The sequence below is a fragment of the Bombina bombina genome, chromosome 4, assembly GCF_027579735.1.
Source record: "Bombina bombina isolate aBomBom1 chromosome 4, aBomBom1.pri, whole genome shotgun sequence".
Lineage (NCBI taxonomy): Eukaryota > Metazoa > Chordata > Amphibia > Anura > Bombinatoridae > Bombina > Bombina bombina.
Window position 1 is genome coordinate 729,810,281 of NC_069502.1, and position 22,794 is coordinate 729,833,074.

Sequence of the window (22,794 nt, forward strand, 5' to 3'; positions counted from 1 at the left end):
TCTATGGTAGGCATTAGATTTACACTGACATACTCCATGCAGGAGGTTAATTTTTTAGACACTACTGTATATAAACAAGGTACTAGACTGAACACTGATCTCTATACTAAGCCTACAGATAGGAATACTTTGTTAAGATATGAAAGTTTTCATCCAGAAACAGTGTTCAGTTCTATACCTAGGAGTCAGTTACTACGTACCAAGAGGATAGTCAGGGATCAAGAGAAATTACCAGACAGGCTCAGATCTATGGGTAGCAAATTTGAACAAAGAGCTTATCCTAAAGAGATTATTGAAAATAGCATTAAGGACCTAGATAGAAAGAAAGTGAAGAACAAAAATGATGCAAATAGACTAGTGTTTGCTATGGAATATAGTGATAGAAGTAAGGATATCTTTAAAGTAGTAAGAAAACACTGGCATTTACTATCAAAATATAATCCAGAAGTGGAATCCTTTAAATTGCCCCCTATGCCATCATACAGATGGGTAAAAAATCTCAGGGATAATCTGGTTAAAGCAGATGTGGGCACTATTAAACCATCTAGTACTAACTATCTTACTACACCTAATAAGGGCTGTTACCCATGTTTACACTGTGCTCAATGTAACTCTATTATAAAAGGAAAATGTTTAGCACAAAATGACAAAAGGAAACAATATTCTATTAATGGCTTATATACATGTCAAATTAATCATGTAATTTACCTCCTTAAGTGCCCATGTGGATTATGCTATATTGGCGAGACCACCCAGGCCGCCAGGGACAGATTTAGTCAACACAAAACATCTATCAAATCAAAGGATATGTCTTTACCAGTGTCTGCACACTTTACACAGATGGGACACACAGTTAGTCAGATCCGATTTCAAGTGATAGATCACATCTCCATACATAGGAGAGGGGATAATAGGGAATTAAAATTGAGACAAAAGGAGGTTTGGTGGATTAAACGTTTGAATACATTACACCCTTATGGTCTGAATAGGGATTATGATTTGTATTTGTTTTTATAGATTGAGTTATATGATTTACATGATATGTATTATGGTGCCACTAGAGGTCACTAAGACATGGAATTCCCTAAATACCTGGACAGGTATGAGTTAATCCAATTAACATTAGAAGCTGGAACCTGATTGGCACAGATACCCTTTTTAAAGTGTGTGTTTTACTGTTTTTAACTATGCATGTTTAAGGACTTTATATATATATATATATATATATATATATATATATATATATATATATATATATATTGTTTAAATATTAATGAATATATATATATGGTACAACATTATATCAATTTTGTGATGATGCAGACATTTGTAATTGACTGGTTAAAACTTTTTTAAAAGGTATGTGATAAGCTTGAAAAAGCTTAGGGAAATTTAAAATGAATTGCAGTATAATACACAATTTTCCAAATTGAACCCTTATGGTCTGAATAGGGATTATGATTGTATTTGTTTTTATAGATTGAGTTATATGATTTACATGATATGTATTCTGGTGCCACTAGAGGTCACTAAGACATGGAATTCCCTAAATACCTGGACAGGTATGAGTTAATCCAATTAACATTAGAAGCTGTAACCTGATTGGCACAGATACCCTTTTTAAAGTGTGTGTTTTACTGTTTTTAACTATGCATGTTTAAGGACTTTATATATATATATATATATATATATATATATATATATATATATATATTGTTTAAATATTAATGAAATAAATATTTTAATTTCTAAAGTTTCGAAGTACATTCACTGTGAAATATGACAATGTTTTATATTAAAATCTTTAATGTCCCTTGAAGAATCATAAGTATGCATGCTGGCATATACTATATATATATATATATATATATATATATATATATATATAAATAAAATACAAGCGAAATATCGAAAGAAGTTCAGCGCTACAAACACGTAGGATAAGAATACAATGTTACTATGTCAAATTTACTGAATGTCTCTCAGATGTGATAGACAATTGTCCTATCTATCCCACTGGTTCTACATGAACCGATTTATGACAAAGTCCGGTAAATATAAAAGTACAACAATTGTAGTGCAATGAATTGAATTGATAATAATAGGTAGAAATCAAATGACAACAATTGCAACAATGATGCTGGGGATAAGTAGTATACCCTTACCAGAGGGTACCTCAATCTTATGAGGTAATGTCAGCGCGTCTGTTTAAATTCTCTCCGGTCAGTCTTGGATTTTCCTCCTGTGTGTGAAGAGATCCAGGTCTTTACATTCGTGCCGACTTGTGTATGGTGCTTTCAATCTAGGAACTTCCTTGTCTTTTATATCACTGGCTTGGTATCTCCTCGTAGTATGGGGGTTCCGTCTGGATCTTGGCTCTCACCGTATTTAATGGGATATAGCAAAGAAAAAGAAAGAGCACATAGCGTGATACTGTATAAATAAAAATTTATTACATACAAGATTGGGATAAGAAATGCACTCACATTCAACAACCTCAATCCTTATGAGGTAAGTAAGGACTTGTAAATATATTTTTATACACCTTACACAGGTGTTGCTGTGGACCGATATTTCTATGAGTTCGTGATGTTGCTGTGTAAATACCAATGGTACACTCTTTTTAAATGTTGTCTTTATAGGATCCAAAAATATACCTATGCCAGGTATCGTTACAGTTCACTTAGTGGTGATTTACACTTCACTCAGTGTGGACTGTTCGAGTTGAGACAGTAGTGGTAGAATAGGATGCTGGAAGTTGATAGGGCCTGTCGCCAGGTATCGTTACAGTTCACTTAGTGGTGATTTACACTTCACTCAGTGTGGACTGTTCGAGTTGAGACAGTAGTGGTAGAATAGGATACTGGAAGTTGATAGGGCCTGTCGCTGATGGGATTACAGCAGCTGCAGTCCCAACTATACAATAAAAAGACTATATAGAGACAGAGAGACTATCCCTCAAATTTACGACACTGGCCAATACTGCGTTAACACGTCTAACTGGAAGTGTTAAACCAGAATTAATGAAAGGTATCAGAGCCTGCTATGTGTAGTTAGTTAAGGCAGCTGTTTCGTCAGGACCTTTCTGGAAAATGAGTAGGCAGGTCAGTGTTTGCCACTTCGATAGCCTAATCCGTGGCTTGGTGTGTATCTCGCTGATTATGTGTGTATGTAGGTGAGCATAAAATGCAAAAAATGCAAAGTATCAGAACTCCAACTAGTGGTGTATATATAGTGGAGAGATAGCACTCAAAACGTGCCGCTAGTGACGGTCAAGTGGACGAGCCATATGGGTATCGTCAGGGACCGCTGTGAGTCACTGTGCAGATGTCAGCCGCTTCGGAAACAAAGAATAAAGCCACTCTCAAATATTGTAATCCTTACGCGTTTCGAAGCGTGTAAAATGCTTCTTCGTCAGAGGGAGTTTGTGGCTTGTTTACAGAAGTGGCTGAGATTTAAAGGGCTGTGAGTGGGCGTCTTAGTTCCGTCTGACGTTGTACGTCATAGCGTTTGCGGCTGCAGAGTGACAGAGACACACGTGTTGTCTTGGAAACGATTTTTGTATATATGAATTCCTTCTGTGTTCGAACTTAGTTGGTAAATAAAAGTGTATTTTTCAACTGGGTAGAGAAAGGGAAAACATTTTTTTATTATATATTATTCCCTCGAAATGTATGTATCCTAAGTATTATAAGTGAAAACGGAAATGAAATAAAACATTCTAAAAAGCGCTTGTTGTATATATTGCTTATAGAGACTCACTTATGTTTTTTCAGACAGGTGTGAGTTATACATGTAACCATATTCATGATTCTTTTGGGTTGCTATAGTGATTTGTTAAAATTAAAATTAAATTCTAGTGGCCAGCTGCCCGATTAATGTTTGTGCCTATATAAAAACATATTTTTCTTTCTCTCCCTTTTTTTTCCTTTGCGAGTGCCTTTGATGGAGGAGTTGGAGGAATGTTCTATCATTTCTATATGAACAGATTATAGGTTATAACTAAACTAATGAGAATTAGTATGTGTAGCGTTTGAATACGTGGGGGGAGGGGGGGGGGGGAAAGAGGGGAAAAAGGTTTAGGGGGGGGAGGGGTTTTAAGGGAATTTTAAGACCTATGGGGAGTGTATAATATATTATGTTATACAGAACTCCCTTGAAAGCTCTAAAAACAAATACAATGACTATATCATTTGTATAGTTAGAGATAAGTACATGCTGTCAAGTGGATCGGGAAAATATTATGATCAGGATGTGACCCCTTTTTAGATATGGACAGCATAAAATTACTAGTGAGAAGTATGTTTATTATGGGTTGAGAGAGTACTGGTTTTAAGTGTGAATAATGTTACTGGTTATAGGAAAGCAGCTAGATCTATATCTTCATTCATGCCCCTTGGGGTCATGGTGCCCATATAGTGTATCTAGTATGATTCTCTTTGTCTCAATTTTTGAAATCTGTCCCCCCCTCTATCTGGGGCTAAAACATGTTCAAGGATAGTGCCTTTTAGAAGTGCAGGGTTTTGTTGATGGAAATGCTTGAAATGTCTGGATAGGCTATGATCTTTATAACCTTCTTCAATGTTTTTCAGATGTTCCAATAAGCGAGTTTTGTAAGTCCTTTTCGTGCGTCCGATATATTGGAGTTTACATGGGCATTCCAATAGATATACCACATAGCTGGTTTTACAGTTAGTGAGTCTATTGATATTGCATTTCTTGTGTGGAAATGTATGAGACTGTACTATTTTGGTGGGTTTCTTTGGGTCATATGCGTGTTCACATCCCTTGCAATTCAGGCGGTTACATTTGAAGAAACCTTTGCTTTTTGCTGTTAACCAATTTTCTCCAGACTTCTTTTTAATTTGGGTGAGGGCCAGCATTTGTTTAAAATTTAGATTTTTCCTAAAGATTATTTTTGGTGCTGGACCAATGGCATTTTTCAAAAGTTTGTCCTGCTGTAGTATTGGCCAAAACTTTCTTAGGATCTTTTTAATCTCTAGAGCCGCTTCATTGTATGTTGTGATCAACGAGATCTTTTGAGGTTTATAAGAGTTGTTTTTTGTTTGGCCTTCTAATAAGTTTTTTCTTTCTAATTGTCTCACTTTTTTTCGGGAGTTCTCAATCAATTTTTTTGGATATTTCTTTTCAATAAATTTGGTTTTCAGGATGTCTGATTCAGTGTTGTAATCTTGGATTCTGGAACAGTTCCTTCGCACTCTCTGGAACTGTCCGAACGGAATGTTATTTATCCATGGTCGGTAATGGCCACTGTCGGCTCTTAGATAGCCATTGCAGTCAGTTTCTTTGGTGTATAATTTTGTTAGGATCTCTTCATTTTCGTGGAATAACATTAGATCTAGATATTCTATACTCGTATCTGAGATTTTGGATGTAAATTTCAGATTATAGATATTTGTGTTGAGGTACTTGATGAATTCACTAATTGTTTTTTCGTCTCCTTCCCATATGACCACGATGTCATCAATGTACCTTCCCCACCAAATCACATTGTGCTGGAAAGGGTTGTTGGTATAAATGTATGCTTTTTCCCATTCCCCCATGTAGAGGTTTGCATAGCTGGGGGCCGTAGTGGTCCCCATGGCTGTCCCACTGATTTGTAGAAAGAATCTGCCATCAAAAAGAAAATAGTTTTTTTCTAGGACAAACCTGATGCTATCCAGGATGAACTGTTGATGTATATCTGTCAGGGATGTCTCTTTTAATACTTGTGACATTGTCTGTATTCCCAGATTATGCGGAATACAAGTATATAAGGAAGACACATCTAGTGTCATCCATTTGTATGTATTTTTCCATTCTCTTTGTCCCAATTTCGAGATTAGATCCGTGGAATCTCTTATGTATGAGGTTAATTTTGGAACCAAAGGTTTCAAGAAGTAGTCGACATATTGTGATAATCTTGCGGTCAGGGAGTCAATTCCTGACACGATCGGACGTCCTGGTGGGTTTTGCTGGTCCTTGTGTATTTTTGGCAGGTGGTAAAAGATTGCCTTCCTGGGATGTTGGTGGGTTAAGAATTTTAATTCATTTGTGTTGAAAAGTTTGTTAAACTGAGCAGTGTCTAAAAGAGAGTCATATTCTTTTAGGAATGACTCCGTAGGGTCTCCTCTGAGTTGGACGTATGTAAGAGGATCATTCAGAAGTCTATATGCTTCTTTGATATAGTCAGTTTTATTCTGGATGACCAGACCCCCTCCTTTGTCAGCTTCCCTTAGGATAATGTCATCCATATCCATAAGAGTTTTTAGGGCCTCTTTTTCTTTTTTGCACAAATTATCATGTCTGATTTTGAAGTTTGTACAGAGGTTGTCTAGTTCTTTGGTTACTAGATCATTAAATGTTGGAATGAAGTTTCCTTTGGATTGTGTCGGATAGAAAATGGATGAAGGTTTTAGATTAGAGTTATTGTTCGCATTGATAATTGCATCTTCTGGGTTATTGTCGTTGTTGGAGTATAATTCTTCCAGAATGTTAAGTGTTTCGTAGTCACTTTCTTCTAGTTGTTCTCTCACATTCGTGTTGTCTTTTACTTTGATTTTTTCAAAGTGTCTACAGAGGGTGAGTTTGCGGATGAACTTGTTGAAGTCAATGAATAAAGTAAATGGATTTGGGCCTCTTGTGGGTGCGAAACTGAGGCCTTTGGATAATATTTCTAGTTGTGTATTAGAGAAGTTACTGCTGGAGAGGTTAAATATTTTTAAAAATCCCTCTCCTGTTTTCCTCTCTTTGGGGTTCTCGGCACTTCGTTTCTTCCTTCTGGATTCCACCAGCCCTCTTCCTCTTCATCCTCTTCTGGTCCTTTTCTTTTTCTGTTTTGGTCCCTCGACCATTGTGGTCTGAGATTTACTTCGTAATTTGTTGATTCTGTCCTGTTTCTTTTTGGTATCTCTGTAGTATTTTGTCTGATTTGTGGATGATGGTAGCCTGTCCATTCTTCCTCTAAAAAATTATGTTTGTATTCTCCGTTGTTATGTGTTCTATACATGTTATCTTCTTGTCTGTGTGTGGTATACCCACTCGGACCTGGATTCGAATTTCTCCAGTCACGTTCAGGATTTGTCTGATATCTATGTTTCTGGTTTTGGTATTGTTGGTATGTAGTTTCTTTCTATATATATATATATATGGTACAACATTATATCAATTTTGTGATGATGCAGACATTTGTAATTGACTGGTTAAAACTTTTTTTAAAAGGTATTTGATAAGCTAGGGAAATTTAAAATGAATTACAGTATAATACACAATTTTCCAAATTGAAAGCAAAAAGAAAAACAAAAAAACAATTACCCATAAATATTATATATTGCAAGGAAAAAAATAATTTTGGACGAGATTTTTATTACAAATAAATGAGAAACTTTTTCCCCTGAATATTCGTTCCCTGCACTATTCGTTTTCCAAATCTTCATTATATATTTAACTTAGTTTTCATTGAAATTAATGTAAATATTTTGAAGCTACATACTTACACTAGCACGCTTTGTAGAGCACGCTAACCTGATCCAAGTCCGGCTCACAGGACCTGCAATAATGTTAAGGTAAGTATTAGGTATTAAAAATCTATTTAAATTTTTTTTTTTTAATTTTCTTTAAATGTTGTTGCTGCATTCATTCAGATATTCGTTTTTATGAACAAAAAAAAATGTATGCTTACCTGATAAATTTCTTTCTTTCCGGATACGGAGAGTCCACAACGTCATTCAATTACTAGTAGGAATATCACTCCTGGCCAGCTGGAGGAGGCAAAGAGCACCACAGCAAAGTTGTTAAGTGTCACTCCCCTACCCATAATCCCCAGTCATTTGACCAAAGGGAAATGGAAAAGGAATAACACAAAGGTGTAGAAGTGCCTGAGGTTTAGTCAAAAATAACTGTCTTAATAAAGGGTTAGGTCGTGGACTCTCCATATCCGTAAAGAAAGAAATGTATCAGGTAAATATAAATTTTGTTTTCTTTCCTAAGATATGGAGAGTCCACGACGTCATAAAATTACTAGTGGGAAGTAATACCCAAGCTAGAGGACACAGAATGAACAGGGAGGGAGAACAAGACAGGTAGACCTAAACAGAAGGCACCACCACGTGAAGAAACCTTTCTCCCAAAAGAGGCTTAGCCGTGGCAAAAGTATCAAATTTGGAAAATTTGGAAAAAGTATGCAGAGAGGACCAAGTTGCAGCCTTGCAAATCTGTTCTGCAGAAGCTTCATTTTTGAAAGCCCAAGAAGAGGAGACAGCCCTAGTGGAATGAGCTGTAATTCTCTCAGGAGACTACTGCCCAGCAGTCTCATAAGAAAAACGAATCATACTTCTCAACCAGAGGGAAAGAGAAGTAGAAGCAGCCTTCTGACCCTTACGCTTTCCTGAGAAACAAATAAACAGGGCAGAAGACTGGCAAAAATCCTTATTCGTCTGTAGATAGAGTTTTAGAGCACACACAACATCCAAGTTGTGCAACAGACGTTCTTTATGAGAACAAGAATTGGGACAGAGAGAAGGAGCAACAATTTCCTGATTAATATTTCTATCCAAAACCACTTTAGGAAGAAACCCCAATTTAATATGAAGAACTGCCTTATCCGCATGAAAGATAAGGTAAGGCGAATCACACTGCAAAGCCGAGCATTCCGAAACTCTCCAAGCAGAAGAGATAGCAATAAGAAACAAAACCTTCCAAGATAGCAACTTAATATCTATGGAATGCATTGGCTCAAACGGAGCCTGCTGCAAAACTTTAAGAACACAATTAAGGCTCCAAGGAGGAGCAACAGGTTTAAACACAGGTCTGATTCTGACCAGGGCCTGAAAAATGATTGAACATCTGGCACATCCGGCAGATGCTTGTGTAACAAAATAGATAATGTAGAAATCTGACCTTTCAGAGAACAGACTGGCAACCCTTTCTCCAGAAATTCCTGGAGAAAAGACAAAATTCTAGGAATCCTGACCCTACTCCAAGAGTAGCCCTTAGATTCACACCAATAAAGGTATTTATGCCATACCTTATAGTACATTTTTCGAGTAACAGGCTTGGAAACCTGAATCATGGTCTCAATGACCGACTCAGAAAATCCATGCTTAGAGAGAAATAAGCGTTCAATCTTCAAGCAGTCAGCTTCAGAAAAATGAGATTTGGATGGAGAAATGGACCCTGATTTAGAAGGTCCTTCCTCAGAGGCAACCTCCAAGGCGGCCGAGATGACATCTTCACTAGGTCTGCATACCAGATCCTTCGAGGCCATACAGGAGCTATTAGAATTACCAATGCTCTCTCTTGTTTGATACAAGCAATAACTCGTGGAAGGAGCTCAAACGGAGGAAACAGGTATGCTAGACCGAAATCCCAAGGAACCGCCAGAGCATCTATCATAAGATCCAACTCCGGCACCCCCCATTTGAGGGTTAACCTGGAGAACTCCTCCGGATGGAAAGCCCACTCCCTGGGATGAAATATCTGTCTGCTCAGGAAATCCGCTTCCCAGTTGTCCACTCCAGGAATGTGGATGGCAGATAGACAACAATTATGAGCTTCTGCCCACTAAATAATCTGTGCCACCTCCTTCATGGCTAAGGAACTCCAAGTTCCTCCCTGGTGGTTGATGTAAGCCACTGAGGTGATTTTGTCCGACTGAAACCTGATAAACTGGGCTATAGAGAATTGAGGCCAAGCCATCAGAGCATTGTAAATCGCTCTCAACTCCAAGATGTTTATGGGAAGGGACTCTTCCCGAGTCCATAGTCCCTGCGCCTTTAACGAGTCCCAGACTGCTCCCCAGCCTAGCAGGCTAGCGCCATGGTCACAATCACCCAGGAAGGTCTCCAGAAGCATGTGCCCTAGACATATGGTCCTGAGAAAGTCACCACGGGAAAGCGTCTCTTGTCGACTGGTCTAGATCTATCCTCTGAGACAGATCCGAATGGTTTCCATTTCATTGTCTGAGAATGCATAATTGCAGAGCTCTCAAATGGAATCAAGCAAAGGGAATGATGTCCATGGAAGCAACCATCAGACCAATTACCTCCATACATTGAGCCACTGATGGCTGAACAGTAGACTGAAAAGAGAGGCAAGAGGACAGAATTTTGGATTTTCTGACCTCCGTCAGAAAATTTTTCATAGATAGGGAATCTATTATGATCCCTAAGAAAACCACCCTTGTAGCTGGAACAAGGGAACTCTTTTCTAGATTCACTTTCCAACCATGGGAACGTAGAAAAGACAACAAGATCTCTGTATGAGAGTTTGCTTGTTGAAAAGATGGCGCCTGAACCAATATATCATCCAGGTATGGCGCCACTGCAATTCCCTGAGACCTGATCACTGCCAAGAGAGCCCCCAGAACCTTTGAGAAAATTCTGGGAGCTGTGGCAAGGCCAAATGGAAGAGCCACAAACTGAAAGTGTTTGTCTAGAAATGCGAATCTCAGGAATTTGTGATGATCTCTGTGGATGGGAATATGAATATACGCGTCCTTCAGGTCTATGGACGTCATGAACTGACCCTCTTGGACAAAAGGAAGAATGGAACGAATGGTTTGCATTTTGAAGGATGGTACCCTGAGAAACTTGTTGAGGCACTTTAGGTCTAAAATGGGTCGAAAAGTTCCCATCTTTTTTGGGAGCCACAAACAGATTTCAATAGAATCCTAGACTCTGTTCCCTTACTGGAACTGGAACAATCACTCCCAGGGAGGAAAGGTCCTGAATGCAGTTCAAGAATGTCTCTTTTTTTATCTGGTCTGCAGATAATCTTGAGAGGTGGAATCTGCCCCTGGGAGGGAAAGTTTTGAATTCTATTTTGTAACCCTGAGATACTATGTCCACAGCCCAAAGATCTGGAACATATCATCTCCACACTTGACAAAACAGGGAAAGCCTGCCCCCCACTTGATTCGATCCCAGATCAGAGGCAGACCCTTCATGCTGACTTAGACTCAGCTGAGGGTTTCTTTGATTGCTTCCCCTTATTCCAAGACTGATTGGGCTTTCAAGAAGCCTTGGACTGCTCCTGCTTGGAAGAAGGAGAGGAAGACTTTTGACCTTTAAAGTTATGAAAGGAACGAAAATTACTTTGACATCCTTTGAGTCTGTTTTTCTTGTCTTGCGGTAGAAAAGACCCTTTTCCAGCCGTAATATCAGAAATTATTTCTGCCAGACCATGTCCGAACAAGGTCTTACCCTTGTAAGGAAGCGACAGAAGCTTGGACTTGGAGGTAACAGCAGCTGACCAAGATTTTAGCCACAATGCCCTGTGGGCTAGAACAGTGAAGCCAGTCATTTTGGCTCCAAGTCTAATAACTTGCATGTTAGCATCATAAATAAAGGAATTGGCTAGTTTGAGAAGCTTAATCCTATCGTGTATCTCCTGCAATGGAGTCTTTACTAAAATTGATTCATACAAGGCGTTGCACCAATAAGATGCCGCACTTGCTACTGTGGCAATACAAACTGCAGGTTGCCATTGAAGATATTGATGAACTTGAATCTTCTTCAAATAGGCTTCCATCTTTTTGTCCATGGGATCCTTAAAGGAGCAGCTATCCTCTATGGGAATCGTAGTTCTCTTAGCCAGAGTAGAAATAGCGCCTTCTACTTTAGGAACCGTGCGCCAAAAATCTTTAATGGAGTCAGCAACAGGAAACATCTTTTTAAATACAGGAGACGGGGAGAAAAGAATCCATTGCTTCTCCTATTCCTGTGAAATAATCTCTGTAACACGGTCTGGGACAGGAAAAACTTCCACAGAGGAAGGAACATCATAATATTTATTAGGTTTACTAGACTTATTAGGGTTGACAACGACAGAAGTATCGGAGTCATCCAAAGTAGCCAAAACCTCCTTTAAATGTACACAAAGGTGTTCAAGCTTAAATATGACGTTTACTTCTTCAGTATCAGATGAAGGAATAATACTGTCCGAATCTGAGATTTCATCCTCAGAGGCTACCAACGTATCCTCCTCATCAGACTTATGAGGGAGGGCAACCTACCTAGCAGTAGGTGGAACAGAAACCTTACTATCCGAATGTCTAATTTTCCTCTTGCGTTTTCCTAGCATAGGAAAAGCAGATAATGCCGCAGATACTGTAGAAGATACCTGTGCAGCAAAATCTGCAGGCAAATAAACTACTCCAGGAGGCTGAGAGGAACTGCTGGGCACTGTATGTGATGCCATAGAGGCTTGGGACATTTGAGGAGAAAGCTGTGGCATTGCCTGAACAGCATCATCCTGAGAGACATTGGGCTCAGCGGGCAACAATTTATATTTAAAGGGACACTGAACCCAATTTTTTCTATCGTGATTCAGATAGAGCATGGCATTTTAGGCAACTTTCTAATTTACTCCTATTATCAAATTTTCTTTATTCTCTTGCGGCTAGATTTAGAGTTTTGCGTTAGAAGGGGTGCGTTAGCTTCGCGTGCTTTTTTTTCCCCGCACCTTTTAAATACAGCTGGTATTTAGAGTTCACAGAATGGCTGCGTTAGGCTCCAAAAAGGGAGAGTACAGGCATATTTACCACCACGGCAACTCTCAATACCAGCGGTGCTTACGGACGCGGCCAGCTTCAAAAACGTGCTCGTGCACGATTCCCCCATAGGAAACATTGGGGCAGTTTGAGCTGAAAAAAAACCTAACACCTGCAAAAAAGCAGCGTTCAGCTCCTAACGCAGCCCCATTGTTTCCTATGGGGAAACACTTCCTAAGTCTGCACCTAACACCCTAACATGAACCCTGAGTCTAAACACCCCTAGCCTTACACTTATTAACCCCTAATCTGCCGTCCCCGCTATCGCTGACCCCTGCATTATACTATTAATCCCTAATCTGCCGCTCCATACACCGCCGCAACCTACGTTATCCCTATGTACCCTAATCTGCTGCCCCTAACACCGCCGACCCCTATATTATATTTATTAACCCCTAATCTGCCCCCCCCAACGTCGCCGCCACCTACTTACAATTATTAACCCCTAATCTGCCGACCGGACCTCACCGCTACTATAATAAAGTTATTAACCCCTAATCCGCCTCACTCCCGCCTCAAAAACCCTATAATAAATAGTATTAACCCCTAATCTGCCCTCCCTAACATCGCCGACACCTAACTTCAATTATTAACCCCTAATCTGCCGACCGGACCTCGCCGCTACTCTAATAAATGGATTAACCCCTAAAGCTAAGTCTAACCCTAACACTAACACCCCCCTAAGTTAAATATAATTTTTATCTAACGAAATAAATTAACTCTTATTAAATAAATTATTCCTATTTAAAGCTAAATACTTACCTGTAAAATAAACCCTAATATAGCTACAATATAACGAATAATTATATTGTAGCTATTTTAGGATTTATATTTATTTTACAGGCAACTTTGTATTTATTTTAACTAGGTACAATAGCTATTAAATAGTTAATAACTATTTAATAGCTACCTAGTTAAAATAATTACAAAATTACCTGTAAAATAAATCCTAACCTAAGTTACAATTAAACCTAACACTACACTATAAATAAATTAATTAAATAAAATACCTACAAATAAATACAATTAAATAAACTAACTAAAGTACAAAAAATAAAAAAAGAACTAAGTTACAAAAAATAAAAAAATTATTTACAAATATTATAAAAATATTACAATTTTAAGCTAATTACACCTACTCTAAGCCCCCTAATAAAATAACAAAGCCCCCCAAAATAAAAAATGCCCTACCCTATTCTAAAATAAAAATTGAAAAGCTCTTTTACCTTACCAGCCCTTAAAAGGGCCTTTTGCGGGGCATGCCCCAAAGAAAACAGCTCTTTTGCCTGTAAACAAAAAACATACAATACCCCCCCAACATTACAACCCACCACCCACACACCCCTAATCTAACCCAAACCCCCCTTAAATAAATCTAACACTAAGCCCCTGAAGATCTCCCTACCTTGTCTTCACCACGCCGGGTATCACCGATCTGTCCAGAAGATGGTCCGAAGTCTTCATCCAAGCCCAAGCAGGGGCTGAAGATATCCATCATCGGGCTGAAGAGGTCCATCATCCGGCTGAAGTCTTCATCCAAGCCCAAGCGGGGGCTGAAGATATCCATCATCGGGCTGAAGAGGTCCATCATCCGGCTGAAGTCTTGATCCAAGCGGGGGCTGAAGATATCCATCATCCGGCTGAAGTCTTCTATCAAGCGGCATCTTCAATCTTCTTTCTTCCGGATCCATCTTCATCCCGCCGACGCGGAACATTCATCCTGGCCTACGACTTCACGATGAATGACGGTTCCTTTAAGGGACGTCATCCAAGATGGCGGACGTCATCCAAGATGGCGTCCCTCGAATTCCGATTGGCTGATAGGATTCTATCAGCCAATCGGAAATTAAGGTAGGAAAATTCTGATTGGCTGATTGAATCAGCCAATCATATTGAAGTTCAATCCGATTGGCTGATCCAATCAGCCAATCAGATTGAGCTTGCATTCTATTGGCTGATTGGAACAGCCAATAGAATGCGAGCTCAATCTGATTGGCTGATTGGATCAGCCAATCAGATTGAACTTCAATCTGATTGGCTGATTCAATCAGCCAATCAGAATTTTCCTACCTTAATTCCGATTGGCTGATAGAATCCTATCAGCCAATCGGAATTCGAGGGACGCCATCTTGGATGACGTCCCTTAAAGGAACCATCATTCGTTGTGAAGTCGTCGGCCAGGATGGATGTTCCGCATCGGCGGGATGAAGATGGATCCGGAAGAAAGAAGATTGAAGATGCCGCTTGATAGAAGACTTCAGCCGGATGATGGATATCTTCAGCCCCCGCTTGGATCAAGACTTCAGCCGGATGATGGACCTCTTCAGCCCGATGATGGATATCTTCAGCCCCCGCTTGGGCTTGGATGAAGACTTCAGCCAGATGATGGACCTCTTCAGCCCGATGATGGATATCTTCAGCCCCCGCTTGGGCTTGGATGAAGACTTCGGACCATCTTCTGGACGGATCGGTGATACCCGGCGTGGTGAAGACAAGGTAGGGAGATCTTCAGGGGCTTAGTGTTAGGTTTATTTAAGGGGGGTTTGGGTTAGATTAGGGGTATGTGGGTGGTGGGTTGTAATGTTGGGGGGGGGTATTGTATGGGTTTTTTTACAGGCAAAAGAGCTGTTTTCTTTGGGGCATGCCCCGCAAAAGGCCCTTTTAAGGGCTGGTAAGGTAAAAGAGCTTTTCAATTTTTATTTTAGAATAGGGTAGGGCATTTTTTTATTTTGGGGGGCTTTGTTATTTTATTAGGGGGCTTAGAGTAGGTGTAATTAGCTTAAAATTGCTGTAATATTTTTATAATGTTTGTAAATTATTTTTTTATTTTTTGTAACAGTTCTTTTTTTATTTTTTGTACTTTAGTTAGTTTATTTAATTGTATTTATTTGTAGGTATTTTATTTAATTAATTTATTGATAGTGTAGTGTTAGGTTTAATTGTAACTTAGGTTAGGATTTATTTTACAGGTAATTTTGTAATTATTTTAACTAGGTAGCTATTAAATAGTTATTAACTATTTAATAGCTATTGTACCTAGTTAAAATAAATACAAAGTTGCCTGTAAAATAAATATAAATCCTAAAATAGCTACAATATAATTATTCGTTATATTGTAGCTATATTAGGGTTTATTTTACAGGTAAGTATTTAGCTTTAAATAGGAATAATTTATTTAATAAGAGTTAATTTATTTCGTTAGATAAAAATTATATTTAACTTAGGGGGGTGTTAGTGTTAGGGTTAGACTTAGCTTTAGGGGTTAATACATTTATTAGAGTAGCGGCGAGGTCCGGTCGGCAGATTAGGGGTAAATAATTGAAGTTAGGTGTCGGCGATGTTAGGGAGGGCAGATTAGGGGTTAATACTATTTATTATAGGGTTTTTGAGGCGGGAGTGAGGCGGATTAGGGGTTAATAAGTTTATTATAGTAGCGGTGAGGTCCGGTCGGCAGATTAGGGGTTAATAATTGTAGGTAGGTGGCGGCGACGTTGGGGGGGGCAGATTAGGGGTTAATAAATATAATATAGGGGTCGGCGGTGTTAGGGGCAGCAGATTGGGGGTACATAGGGATAATGTAGGTCTCGGCGGTGTGCGGTCGGCAGATTAGGGGTTAAAAAAAAATATTAGAGTGGCGGCGATGTGGGGGGACCTCGGTTTAGGGGTACATAGGTAGTTTATGGGTGTTAGTGTACTTTAGAGCACAGTAGTTAAGAGCTTTATGAACCGGCGTTAGCCCAAAAAGCTCTTAACTCTTGGCTTTTCTCTGCGGCTGGAGTTTTGTCGTTAGATTTCTAACGCTCACTTCAGCCAAGACTCTAAATACCGGCGTTAGAAAGATCCCATTGAAAAGATAGGATACGCAAATGGCGTAGGGGGATCTGCGGTATTGAAAAGTCGCGGCTGGAAAGTGAGCCTTAGACCCTTACCTACACGACTCTAAATACCAGCGGTAGCCCAAAACCAGCGTTACTAGCCCCTAACGCTGGTTTGACGGCTAACGCAAAACTCTAAATCTAGGCGTTGGTATCTTTATTTGAAATGCAAGAATGTAAGTTTAGATGCCGGCCCATTTTTGGTGAACAACCTAGGTTGTCCTTGCTGATTGGTGGATAAATTAATCCACCAATCAAAAACTGCTGTCCAGAGTTCTGAACCAAGGAAAAAGCTTAGATACCTTCTTTTTCAAATAAAGATAGCAAGAGAATGAAGAAACATTGATAATAGGAGTAAATTATAAAGTTGCCTAAAATTGCATGCTCTATCTGAATCACAAAAGAAAAAATTTGGGTTCAGTGTCCCTTTAAATTGAAGTGTTCTAGCTAAGCATGCAGCACAGAATTGCATAGGCAAAACAATTTGTGCCTCTAGGCATAACAAACATTTGTCAAAAGACACGGAGTCTTGGTCCATGTCCATAATACTAAATAAAAAATTCCCCAAATTGTAGAATTTTTTTAAATACACTGTCACTTTAAGAATTTTTAATACCACAGCCGCTTAACGTTATGCAAAAATTCTTTAAAATAATAAACCAATCAGCTCCCCTACACCTCAGATAGGCTGAGGTGCCTTACCGTAACACTTATTCACCATTTGGCTGCCAGAAGTCTCTAAAATGATCATATAGCTATAGTAGATTGACACTGAAGAGACTAAAATTCAATGACGCTTCTCCGCTCCGTGAATATCTGACAGCAGAGAGAAGTCACATGACCGGCAGAGAGAGGAAACTATGCAGCAAGTAAAAGGCGCACTTTTCCCTCTCCCTACAATACCAGAACTTAATTTACACAAACGCTCAAGCAGTCTGTCAGTTAGCCTGTTCTAGCTAAGCAAGCAAAGAAAACCAACTGCCAAATTTTAATGTTATACATAATCCCTGTATAAAACATAAGCCACACACATACGAATAAAGTATTTAAACAAAATTAGCCCAAAGAGGAAAAATGTCCCAATAAAGGGAAGATTAACCCCTAGTCTCAACAATCATAATGTGCCTGCCCACTGCCAAAGAAAATCCTGTATAAAGGATTTTAAAAATGTCCCTATCTACTGCATATGACATATTCTTCTGAAGTGCAAGTCTCCAAGATCTAGAAGACAAAAGCACTTACCTGCAGTCTAGCTGTCCAGCCGGAAGACAACTCTCAAGGCGTCTACAGAGACCTGTAAAAAAAGAAAGAACAGAGTAATTAACTCTGGCTTTCTGTAGTATCGGCAGCAATGTGTTAGGAAATAAAGCAAGGAATACCTCACAACTTCCTAACTGCTTAAAAGCCACCACTTTTCTACTGAAGAGATTGACGTGGACTCAGCTAAACCCAAATCCTTGCTTGCAGGGAAAAGTACCCGAAAATGGAATTCATTTCTTCAGACACCAAACTTCACCTCCTCCACTGACAGAGACAAAGAGAATGACTGGGGATTATGGGTAGGGGAGTGACACAACAGCTTTGCTGTGGTGCTCTTCGTCTCCTCCTGCTGGCCAGGAGTGATATTCCAACTAGTAATTGAATGACGTTGTGGACTCTCCATATCTTAGGATTTTTGGTACGAATACACATGTCTATCATATAAATAACTCAGTCAATGTCATATATTTTAATATTTTGAAAGGATTTGAAAAGCAGGCCAGAAATAACCGGAGCTTCTATATAATATTTTCATATGGCTATTCAAATGGAGAACAAACCCCTGTAGTAGTTGACCTATTTATCTTGGAAATATATTCATGAACAGTACAAAAAAAATTGTATTATTATGTATTTTATATTTTACTCCTATAGACCTTTTGAGCAAATTCATGATTGTAAAATGAACGTTTCAATGATATAATGAAAACACAGCTGAATTGAGGTTTAAAAAGCAAACAAATCCAAAAGTCTAATGGATGAAAAATGTAAGGATGTAACATCTCACTTGATAGTATTTACAAAACTGATATTATGCTATTGTGTGAAATGCTAGGTGTGTCAGGTTTTCTAGAAGGATAAGGATATTAGCACATTTACTCTTTAAATAGACATTAAACACTAAACAAATGCTAAATAGAATGACTCATTAAAAAAAAAAAAGATTAGTGTGAGAAGTATATGTAGATGTATTTGTTTAAGTTTAATTCGCTGTTTAAATATTGACAAAATAAGTGTTTAGTTTTAGTGTCTATAAAACAATGGGAGCTGCCATGTTGTAACTTAGGTTACCTACACTGCTGTGGCCAATTAGGGACAGTTATAAATAGGACACTAGAGCGTGCAGCCAATGGCTGTGTGGAATATAACAGTGTTCTGCACTTCCATTTCTAACAGGAACTGAAAAGCTTCCAATTTCAGAATGGAATTACAGTAAAAGGGGACAAAATACATAATTAAAGAGTTTATATATATATATATATATATATATATATATATATATATATATATATATATATATACGATTTATCATTTATATTTCTATCTCAAAGTATTTAATGTCCCTTTAAGAACCTTACCTAGCATGACTTTGAGAAAAGAAAGTATCCAATGTATTTTAGTTTTTTATTAACAGCAATAATACTTCTGCAATGAACAAGTCAACCTTTCCAAGAATCTCATTATCTTTCATCATTTTCACACTAGTCAATAACAATAAGCTAAATATAAAAAAAAAAAAAAGTATATCTGGAAATATACAAATTCAGAAATTATTCCGCAAATATAAGTGATAATTATTGTAAACAACAAATAACTAATTATTTATATTTCCCTATTCTATTTGCTATAGATGGCACATGATTTTATGTTTGTATTATTAAATATATTTTTTTTATTTTTATAATTACTTCACTACTTATATTAAACATTCCAAAGATAACATCTGTCCAGAAAGCAACATACAAAAGATTTAATTTATTTGTTGTAAAACTGTGGGCAAAATAGGTTATACTAGATGAAATTATGATTGTATAGAAGCCGTTATTGTGCGATTTTATCAGCTATAGATATTACTTCAGCAATCCAATCTCAATTCAATCTGTGCTTGTATAGCTGTAGGACCTTTTCGTTGTTCAGATTTAAAATCATATTTAGATAAAGAGATATATACTGGAACTGAGGCAAAATCTAAAATGAATAAAAGAAAAAATTGTGTTTTTTTTTTTTTAACAATAACTTATCCTGTTTACAAATGTTGGTGTGAGTATTTGACTATACATTATTAAATTGTAGGGTTAAATTTTAGCTGTTTCTTCCATAAACATTTGCAAGTACATTTTTAAAGTCCAAACAACTAGAAGAAATTACAAGTTACAAACTCACATTAAATATATATATAAAAAGTGCCTTATAAGATGAGGACATAAAAATGAAGGTGACCAAAATTGTCAGTAAATGGTTTGTACATTTGGTCTTTGGGAATTTTTTGACAGAAAATAGCAATTGTAGGAATCAAAGTGTTCTATCCTTTTACAGTGCAAGGCAAGAGCATTCAGTAGGGCATAAGAAGCAAATACATCATTAAAAGTTTGTGAAGACTGAAAGCCACCCTAGAGAAGGCCTCAAAACTTATTGCAAACATAACAGCCAATATAAAAAAAGCTTACCATTTCCTTTTTAAGAAATGTATTTGTTTGAAATGTATTTGAGAAAGAAAAAGGCAAAGGATTGTGCTTGATATTTATGTCCAAAAACTGTTATCAAGGCATTTCATTATTGATTGCAACAAACCTTGACATTTTTATTTTATTTGTAAGGTAAATATTAAAAAAACATTCAAGTTTGACACATAAATCTATGTTAGGGTGACCAGATTTCCCAGATTTAAATGGACAGTCCCCAGATTGAGGAGACTGTCCCCAGACAAATTATGTCCCCGTAAATGTCCCCGGGAAGACGGTCGGAGCCCCGTGCATGTTAGAGGTGTTCGTGGGAAGTTGATAGATTTATATGTTTTAGACACTGATTAGTTGCGTAAAGTTACAGCAGCAGTTTCGCTTCCCCTGGATACTTCACCGCTGGCGCTCACAGCGGAACTGAAGCTAAAAGCTTTGGACCCCTCTCTATATAGATTGTGAGGTGCTGCATTGGGTTGCCAGCCCCGCTTTGCAAGGGTTCAAAGGTGCAAGATAAGTTTTCATTGGTTGTTAGTGTTTAGTTAATAGTGGAAGCATGTTATATATGTGCAGGCGCAATGGAATTGAGAGGCTGAGCCCTTGTTAGGTAGGTCTAGTATGTTATATTGTAATGTTTAGAAGTACGTAATCTTTCTAAGATTTTGACTGGTCAAAAACTACAAAGTAGGGGTATCTTCTGGTGATTGATTTTACTAGTGGCCTATCGTGAGGCATTATTACTAAAGCGTGTAAAAGAGATGTGTATCTTTGGCTTTGAGTATCGCGTGCGTGTTAAAAAACGAAAGGGTAATGTGTTGCTTGTAAGGGTATGTTATAGTATACGTTTGACATTTTTACCTGTGTTTTTTGGAAAAAAAGGAATTCTAGTTCCCTATCAAAGAATAAGATTATCAAGAAATATTTTTTTTATGTAGGTGTTTGAGCTGGGATTATACAGGCCTGGAATACTCAACCTCGATTAATGGATCACGCTGCTTGAACTGGTGGTAGAAGATAGGGAAGCAATGTGTGAAACCCCCCGACTTTCTAAATTTTAATAGGCTTTTTTTTTTTTTTTATGAGGGGAACAAAGCAGGGATTACACACATAAGCAGGAATTGACCTAACCGGTTAGTTTTGCAAGTGATGATTGTAGGGGCAAAATATAATTTACTGTAAGAGGTTTAAAAAAAATGTCCCCGGATTTCATTTTAAAAAGCTGGTCACCATAATCTATGTATCTCTGGTCCAGGTACAAATTCTCCTATTCTAAACCACCTATCATGTTGGTATCATGTTGTTACCTACAGTATATCCTCAAACCACTACAACCATATCCTAAATTGCCTTCTACAGCCTCACTCTCTTGTTCAACTTAAGGGACTAAGTTGAAAAAGAGAGTGAGACTGTAGAAGGCAATTTAGGATATGGATATTCCTTGTTAATGTTGATAACATTGAAGGGGTATGGTAATGTGTCCATTATTGGCAGGATATCTTGTTGTGATAGAATGGTAAGGTTCCTCCACAGGGTTCATGAGTCTCCAAGAACAGTCAACTGAGAGTCTTAACTAATGGGTTGTATTCTATGGATCAACTCCTGCTGTATTAAATGGATATTAAAGTCAAAATTAAACTTGCATGATTCAGATAGAGCATGTAATTTTAAGACACTTTTAAATTCACTTCTATTTTCAAATGTGCTTTGTCCTCTTTTTATCCCTTGTTGAAAAAGAATATGCACATATCCTACACTAGTAGGAGCTAGCTGCTGATTGGTGTCTGCACACATTTGTCTCTTGTGATTGGCTAACTAGATTTGTTCATCTAGCTGCCAGTAGTGCAATGCGGTTTCTTCAGCACAGGATAACAAGAGAATGAAGCAAACTTGATATTGGAAGTAAATTGGAAAGTTGTTTAAAATCTTTTGTTCTATCCAAATCATGAAATCAAATTTTAGGGTTTCCCTTCCCTTTAAACTTCAATGTCTATGACAAATAACCAATAAGCTATACGAGTAGATATAAGTTGGCTCTCAAATCATGATGACACCAAAATGCATTGAAGGAAAAGATGACTTCATAATTACTTTGAAAATTCAACAGAATGTCAGTACACCTTAATGTGATACAAAGGTTTTGAATCTTCATGGTCAGTTTTTGTGTATTAAATGAAATTGAGTTGCGGAACAATACTGTAAACATACATGTATTGTATGATTAGCATCATATGCATTTCAAGGCAGGCTGAGGTCCTCACAATCACAATTCTTTAGAAAACCTTTCAAATGATCTTAAAGAGAAAGGCTTTTTGTAGAGAAATAAATTGATACATTTTTCTAAAAGATTGTGATCGACGCCCTAGTCTCATGAAAATGAAAACTAAAAACTGTTTTATATGCACAGAAAGACCTATACCATTGAAAATATAAGGGGGTAGTTCATGAGTATTTACCAGAAGTGATTCAGTGGGGTTGTTGCTTTACAATAGATTTGAAAATGAAATAATAACTGTTATTAATACATAAAAAAAAATGTTTTAAAGAGACAGTCTAGTCCAAAACAAACTTTCATTATTCAGATAGGGCATGCCATTTTAAACATTTTTCCAATTTACTTCTATCACCAATTTTGCTTTGTTCGCTTGGTAATCTT